We start from the raw sequence: 9,025 nt of genomic DNA, 5'->3' as shown, positions 1-9,025 counted from the left end.
AGTAGACTACAATGCCGGCTGTTCTGACTCACAGACTGTAAGTACGTTTTCATTTTAAGGATTTGCCACTGATGATTCAAACGCGAGCAGTGTAGAGTAGCGCTTGTTGTTTGTCATTTCTCATTTAATATTTAAAATACTCTTTAATATTCACTCCTGCATACAATGCAAACTGCTAACATCACACTCAGTTTAAACTTGATTATATTTGCTAATTTTTAAATTCAATTAGGCAGACCGTGCAATACACACAGCGATATGGATTAGAAGAGCATTCACTTATCTTAGATGTTGATTTCGCTGTTCTGAAGCAAGCTGCAACTGCTACGGCAAGCACTAGTCATATATTTGAATGTTGAGCAGCGAGCTCATTGGCTACCGATACAGGAGAGAACCAATTAGCTGAGCCGTGTGATAATGATGTCATTAGGTCAGATTGATTTAGACCTATCGGACTGCGCCATCTAGAGTTTCATGCCAGAACTCTGTATAATTCCAAGGGGACGATATGGTCTGGCTTATTTTATTTATAGCTGTAACAAATTTAAGAAACATTCCCATATGGTGAAAAGTCACAATTATATAGCTTATAGCGCATAATCTATCTAAAGTATGTGGAGTGTCACCTGTTGATTTAATGACAGCAGCACTCAAACAAAACCTGATGATCATTTTCCAAAAAGCATACTGGGCTTCACTGAAAGCAAATCTGACCTTTTATATTTGATTACACTTGATTAGTGATTAGAAAGAGTGAAGAGCTCAAACTTTTTTCATTTCCAGATTTACATTTTTTTTAAAATCCAGATTTTCATTGTGGTAATGATGTCATTAGGTCAGATTGATTTAGACCTATCGGACTGCGCCATCTAGAGTTTCATGCCAGAACTCTGTATAATTCCAAGGGGACGATATGGTCTGGCTTATTTTATTTATAGCTGTAACAAATTTAAGAAACATTCCCATATGGTGAAAAGTCACAATTATATAGCTTATAGCGCATAATCTATCTAAAGTATGTGGAGTGTCACCTGTTGATTTAATGACAGCAGCACTCAAACAAAACCTGATGATCATTTTCCAAAAAGCATACTGGGCTTCACTGAAAGCAAATCTGACCTTTTATATTGGATTACACTTGATTAGTGATTAGAAAGAGTGAAGAGCTCAAACTTTTTTCATTTCCAGATTTACATTTTTTTAAAAATCCAGATTTTCATTGTGGTAATAGAATTTTTTGAAGCAAATGTTATAGACTGCAATATAGTTTAATGATCGTAAACAGAAAGTGAACAAAATTGTCTAAATTAATTAAATGCTGATTTTACATCATATTTCGTATGACTTATGAAACACCATGTAATCATAATCCCTATACTGTGAGCCATGTACACCATGTGAATGAGTCTGAGACTTTACAACAGCTAATGGATCAAAAGAGAGAGCTTGTTTCACTTTCATTGTGTTTACATGCCTTTGGGAAGCTGAGTGCTCAGGCTGCGGAGTAATCCATTGAATGGATGTGGACCATATGTCTATTTGAGAGGTCTGGCAGCCCCAGTGAACTGCATGATTGGCCCCTCGGTGAAGACACAGCACTTCCCCCAATCTACCTGCGTAATGCTGCGGGATCTGACAGGACTGCTGCTCACAAATGATGGACGGTAGAAAGCCGTGCAGATCATCAGCTATAACAGCTCTGGATAACACTATTCCATTTCAAATACAACTAAAACTAAATCATTTTCCTGATAACAGTCTGAGATAATTTCCTAACTGAAAAGCAGCATTCTGAGCGTTTTACTGATCTGACTAGGAACAGCTTAACCTGAGTGCACAGTTTAGGTACAATCAGTCGCAAGTGGATTGAAAATAGGCCTTGCACTCATGATAGCCTCTGTCGAAATGATGTATGGTGTTTCTGTTCTCTACGCCTTCTCTGGTGCATTGGGGTCAGGTTCTATATGCAAGAACATTATAGCATATTTGGCAAGCTGGCATGAATAACAAGAGAAACAATAATGTACAGTATGTGGAAAATAATGTGTTTTTTTAACTTTAAACCGCATAAACACATTTCATTACACCAAATACACAAAATAATGTTCTTTTTAGCAGCATCATATGACCCCTTTAAGAGGCAAGCTGTAAAATTGCCCGTCGATATGTTAAGATAAGGAGAGGGGGCAAAAGTGAAAAAAATTCAATGTGGCATTTCAGCCTATAAGAACAAAATCAATTTTAATATTTTACACAGTCCAGTGATATTTCTTTCATTTTTGGGGTGTGATAAAAATAAGTTTTAGTTCTTTACATATATGTGTTGCTACTATAGATTTAGCATTTTTTAAATCTTAGGTATGAGTGTAATACTCACAGAAGTGATTAATATAAGGAAGAAAAAACAAGAAGTGCTAACCATTTTAAATTTAAACAGTTATTAGTATTTTTTCTATAAGGACTGACTTAGACAGACATGACAGCTGAAAGAGTGAATGTTCTTTTCTTTGTTGTCAGGCAGTGTGAATAAGCCAGGTTCAATCTCCTAATGGTTTGGAGAGGACATAATCACATTAAAACAAAAAACAAATGACCTCGTCTATAAGAAGGACACTAGGGCATCTTGTGCTAAGACATTGCTTCAGGAATTGATGATATTATGGAGAAAGAGGAAAGAAGAAAAGTTTTGGGGAAGGTTAAATTAGCTGTCTGGTGAAAATGTTTCTGCCTTTTTCTGATGATGTTCTTTTATTCATAGAAAAAAAAAGTTAGTTAAAAAGTCTAAAAGTTTCAGTTGTATATAAGACTCAAATATATTACAGGGGAAGAGGCACAGATACTCGTTCTTCTGTTTCATATTTGTATGTTGTTAAAATGTTTTAAATATTCAACTAGCCCTAAATGACAAACATTTAGTATAATGATTAAACATTTAGCCTAGTATAAACACTTTTTCTAGGGATAAAAAAGTTTAAGTTAAACATAGGCATTTATTGTATGGCATGCTGTGGTATTTTTAATGCTCTACAGTATGTTAATTATGTCATAATTCCCTAAAGAGTTTGTGATGATTGTGGCCTTTAATATGATTAACAAAATATGTCCCACACATGTATCTGCTATTAGCTTTGAAAAAGGAAACATTTCCATATTGAAATTAATCACAGATGACAGACAGGTACTAGAATGTTCTTAAAGGACTTAAAGGCCACTATTTTTGAAAATAGGCTCATTTTCCAACTCCCCTAGAGTTAAACAGTTGAGTTTTACCATTTTCGAATCCATTCAGCCGATCTTCGGGTCTGGCGGTAGCACTTTTAGCTGCAGCTTAGCATAGATCATTGAATCTGATTAGACCGTTAGCATCTCGCTCAAAAATGACCAAAGAGTTTCGATATTTTTCCTATTTAAAACTTGACTCTTCTGTAGTTACATCGTGTACTAAGACCGACGGAAAATGAAAAGTTGCCGATATGGCTAGGAACTATACTCTCATTCCGGCGTAATAATCAAGGAACTTTGCTGCCGTACCATGGGTGCAGCAGGTGCAATGATAATACGCAGCGCCTGAAAATAGTCCCCAGCTAAGTTATATTCTGTGGAAGGCGTAGGACCAAGAAATATTCGTCCAATCAAAACGCTCGGTCCGACCGTTTTAATTGGCTTTCCTACCTGCCTGTCAAGGTATGTATTACCATACCTCTGCGTTGGAAAATGAGCCTATTTTCAAAAATAGTGGCGTGTTCCTTTAACACACATGCACTATTTCCTTTGATTGTCACAATTTTCATTGCTCATCAACTTTCTCAGATCACAGGCTTCGTGTAGAATAAAATATATAGTAAACTTAAGAAAAACTGAAATATTAATGTTTCTTTAAAATAAAAAAAAAGGATTCATATTTTCCGAGAGAAGTAAATCATCATATTATATTTTTAAAATGTAATTTTATACTGTAAAATAATAAACTGTTGAAAAAAAAGATCCAAGGCAAATCCAAAGCATGTGTTCAGATTTTTAAGTTCTCTAAACCAATTTTACTAACACTACTTTGTTTTGTCGTTTTTAATTTATTTGTTCCGTTTGTGCAAAATGCTTCATTCAGCCATAAATTCATCATGACAACAACAGATTTCTTGTTCAGCAAATTTTCATTTACAGTACTTTATTTTATTGTTTTGACAGCTGTGTATATATTCTTATTGGAAATTTAAAACATGTTAAGTGAGCAAGCTGTCTTTGTTTCAATCATCCTACAAAACAAAGATATCCAGTGTAGTGGACAAAGGTTTGCTACATTTTGATTGGATCTTGGTGGACTAATATAAGCAAACTGTCCAACGCCATCAGATAAAGATGCCAGGACAACAGCCAGACACCTCTTAGAGGGCAAGAAGAAGACCTTTGGTACAAAGCCCGGGAAGGACAGGACTTCCTATTGGACAAAATGCAGTTTCTGCCCTTCACCCACCAACAGACTGATTCCTCAGGTTTTGGCCTGTGACCGCCATAACTCTATCACAGAGAACGTAATATCACTTATCCAAACCTCTTCCAGAGACCTTGGCATTGTTAGATATTATCAGTATATGATTTTCTAATTTACATTAGATATTTTAAAGCTGATTGCAGTTGATAACAAATCAGAAAGAGGTTCTACAAGTTAGAGATCCCACCAATCTTTCTTATGTGATGTACTCATAACCTCACCTTAAGTGACACGTGATCCAAATATCATAACGTCATTGGTGACGTGAGTACCCATCACTACACTATTTCACCTCGACGCCTCCCTAGGTTGGCGAAAGCAAAATTCACTACACCAGGATAGTTTTTTTAATAGTTGAACATATTTTAGGCCTCAGCACTCAACACACAAGAACACTGATAATCAACAAATGTAAAAAAGCTTCTAAAATCACAACAAATAACTAACAATAGTAACAAATGTTTAAATGAAGTCAGCAAACAGCAAAAAAGTAAGTCTAAGTATAAGTCAGTAACTGCATAATTCATGCTGCAATGCTGGGAACTCACAAACCCTAAAACTCACATAACCTTTTAGCAATATGAAATTCTTTGTTAAGACAACTGTGTTCATCTAATTAGGACAACATTTGGAGGAATATTAAGAAAACTGCATTTTTTTTGTCAGCACAAGATTGAACAGATGGAGATGAAAATCATTTTGAAACCTTCCTCTAGTCTCAATTCATTTTTAATTCTATCTGAATGATATTTGCAAATATTATAAATATATGGCATGACAGTATACAGTATTGTATCTGAAAATGTTGACACTGTTGAGTTATAGCAAGGAAAACACATTTGGAAGAAGCAGTAGTCTACATTACAATGTAAATGAATCCCTCTGAACATGTTTAACAGAGTATTCTAATGTAATTGCTCTGTACATACATACGTTCATCTTGAATCTGTGAAACATCAGGGTATCATAATATGATGCACTAGCATGCATGCTAAAGAGAAAAAAGTAGGCTCGGATTATATGAGGCTTGTCGCTCTCAATCATGACATGGCCGGCTGCATCACTCTGCAGGTAATTCAATAAAGCCTATTCTCAATGGGCAGAGCAAACCTTCCCACCAGCATGAGCACTGCTACAGGAGCAGATTCTAATCTTAACATCGGACATGTGTTCCCAGTCATGCAAACTAAACGCAACAGACAAAAAACTAAAAAAAAAAAAGAATTGTGGGATGCCAATCTTAAAGGACAAATTACTGCATATTTACACAATGTGCACCAAATATAAATGATTTATCTCTGAATTGCCTTAGTGCTTATTTAGCCTAATGAGGCAGATTCATGCAGCTGAGCTATATGAAAGCAAAGATAAAAGCCTGGTCAATGCAGCATCGCTGATGAAATGCTCTACAGTCCTCAAGGATACAACCTTGGAACTACTGTATAGAGCTGAATGAGTTTAAAGTGCATGACTAAAATGAAAAGCTGGATTGCTCTCCGCTTTTATTGAAAACATTGGCCACAATTGTTTTAATCCATTTTCTTTTATAAAATGGCTAAACATGAGGATTTTATAGCCAGCTTATCCATAATCAAAAGGAATTTTAGGGGATTTAAAGTTTCAAGACTTCTTCGGGAAACAAGTCTCAGTCCAATAAAGCTGAATGAAAAATCACCCATTAAGTGACATGGCTCAAATAGCCTATTAAACCTTATTTGACTCAAAACAAAGACTCAAAATTTGGCTGTAAATGATTTTGGCTGTGTGTAATTATCTAAGATAAAAAATAAAGTAGGCCTATACAATATATATATTTTAAAATAGAAAAAAAATGAATGAATGAATGAATGAATGAATCCATTTTGTAGTTATTGATAAACTTGTATAAAATAAACAAACACATATTTGTAAAAATGTGTTTATTACATTTTTATTAGCCTACAATAACCGTGTAACAGGATTGCAGGTAAAGCTTGATGAATGCAGTCAACGCTTAGTATAAAAACTTGTTGTAGAAATAATTCAAATTATGTTACTTCTTGGGTATCATATCCAAGAAGAAATATTAAAAAATGCCATACACTTTTGTAATGTTGGTCTCAGTATTTCTGTCTGTGTGTCTCCGCGGTGCTCGTATTGCCCGCGGCGGGGGATCCGCACGCTGTGCTCTATTCCAGCCACCGATCAGTCGCTTTCGCTCATGTCAAAACTGACAAAACACCGGACACTCTCCTCTAATAATTCAATAAACGACTGAACAGAATGTATAAGAACTAAATGTCTAAATTAAACACCTTCAAATAAACCACTTTTACTTCTGTTTTTGGGGTCCTGCATGTCTGAATAAACAACTTTTGTTGCCTGGACAAACTGAGCTGTCAATCAGTGCAATTTTAATTTCCTGTGCATCCGTCTCCTTTATGCACTGACAAACTACACAGTGCTGATCAAATGATAGTACGATTTAAAAAAAATTTTTTTATTTCGTACAGTAATAGGCTATAGCCAACTGTGTTGTTATAAGGCGAAAGTCTTTAAAGATTTGACTCACCCTTTAGGGAGCAGAGCAGATGAGATGTCGCTGTTGGTTCTCCATTACGAGACGCCCGCCGTTGCTAATGAATAAACATTTATTTGTGTTGCAAAGATATCCGGCAACTAAAGCAAGAGCTGACGGTGCTTAAGCGCTGCAGCTCCGTCTCTGCAGTACTTCAAGAAATTGAAAAAAAAGAAATAAAGAAGAGAGAGAGAGAGAGAGAGAGAGAGAGAGAGAGAGAGAGAGAGTCGCTTGCTGTGTGTTGTAGTAATAATGCTATGCGGAGAGACCTGACGGAAACACCGCGGTATGACGTAAAGAAACCCCCTACAAGAGACTTATGACTGTCCTATTGTAAGTCAAATCCGGCATCTCTTTGCCAGATCACGACAAACTGGCGTGATTTAAAGGTGCACTCAGCATATTATGACAATTAATAAAGGTTTACGCATAAATAATGAGGTTTTGTTGGTCTTATGCACAAGACATTGATTTTATAAACAACCTCAAGTTTATTTCACGTGGTCGAAAATGTATGCATGAAATAAACTGGACGTGTTTGTTGTGACAAACAACTAAATATTCAGGCTTTTTCATAAGTCACCCTTGTTCTTTAGAAGAAGAAAAAATCTAATTTGAAATTGAGTTTCATGTAGATTTGATGGACAACGTAAATCAATCTGACAGCATGAAATGAAAAACATCCAGTTAGAATATAAATACATAAATTCAGAGTTGTGTTTCATTAATAAGCTTTTCAAAGGGAGGACGATTAGATCAATATTGTACCAGATTCTGGATACTAGGCCTATAGCAATAGCTTTAGACAGTTTGTGCACTAAGCCAGTATGTATGAATCAGTGACCTCTAATTTCTTCTGTTGTGTGACCTTATGCTTCTGTTCCTCATTTATGACTGAGCCATAGAGGAGGATACACTCAGCATGAATGATTGAAAGCCAAGGAGCACTTAACTTAATGAGCTACTCTGCAATATGGAGCATTACAACTATGTGTCCTCAGTTGTGACTATCAGTGGAATTTCAGCCTGTTAAATCTTTGAGTCAAAAATCTAAGAAGAAAAAAAACAGTTTGATTTAAGATTGTTTACACTGAGACAATCACAGATCTGTATGTCACTTTGACACAGCACCTGGATGCATGCGAATCAGCATGTACCACAGCTAAATCTTCTCGAAAACATTGTAACTTGTAACATTATGTCAGTGTTGACATTAGATAATACTTTTTTAAAAAAGGTTTGAGACATTTAAGAATTCATGATGGAGCTCGACTATATAGACTCAGCATGACAATAATAAAAACTGTTATCAGTTGTGTCATAACTGCAGTCATTAGACTTGGCCTTTCCATCTTACAAATTGACGTATAACCATCTTAGCTAATACTTAAAATAGATCAGCTTGCAATGATACATCATACACCAGAGCCTATGCCTCCTCTAATGGCTAATGAATACAAATGATAGAACATGCAGTGGTGAAGAATCCACTTTGCTCACAAAATTTGCTCATACAAAAAATCTTAGCATTCAAAACAGAAGTGAAGAACTTTGACATCAATTCTACAACAATAATTCACAACCTGCCTGTCTTAGTTGTGAGCAATGATAAATACCTCAAAGGCATTTTACATTTTTGGTTGCTGCAGTGCTTCAGAGTAGAACGGCTTTATGACAGCTGTTGCTGCCTATGAAGGATTGCTTGCATAATAATGGGAGAGTTCTGCATATGTTCTGAATATCTGATCACAGATTTAAAATTTGCAAACTGTTCAAAGTGCAAACTTTATAGTGCAGCTAAAACATCAATAATGTGATCATGTGTCACGAATCCGGTCCATGAACTTCCGTCTGCTTGCCATCAGAGGTCACCCTTTCCATTACATTGACTCTCGCACTACACAAACTGTTGCATCATCCCGGACTACATATCCCATCATCCATTGTACTGATTGCACACAGCACTGATTGCACACAGC

The 9,025-nt window shown here is 35.9% G+C and overlaps 1 protein-coding gene across 2 annotated transcripts in view; it reads right to left on the bottom strand.

Annotated features, from left to right (window-relative positions):
• The window catches only part of LOC107755746 (synaptic vesicle glycoprotein 2C-like), a 41,002-nt gene extending 33,798 nt beyond the window's left edge, over positions 1-7,204 (bottom strand). For both annotated transcript variants that reach the window (XM_016572639.1, XM_016572640.1), the window contains exon 1: positions 7,041-7,204. The gene's annotated coding sequence lies outside the window, so the exon portion shown is untranslated. The remainder of the gene's footprint in view (positions 1-7,040) is intronic.
• Positions 7,205-9,025: the final 1,821 nt, after the last annotated feature.

The sequence above is a fragment of the Sinocyclocheilus rhinocerous genome, unplaced genomic scaffold (genome assembly GCF_001515625.1).
Source record: "Sinocyclocheilus rhinocerous isolate Xijiao unplaced genomic scaffold, SAMN03320098_v1.1 scaffold171, whole genome shotgun sequence".
NCBI classification, from domain to species: domain Eukaryota; kingdom Metazoa; phylum Chordata; class Actinopteri; order Cypriniformes; family Cyprinidae; genus Sinocyclocheilus; species Sinocyclocheilus rhinocerous.
This window is presented reverse-complemented; position numbering and strand designations above follow the sequence as displayed.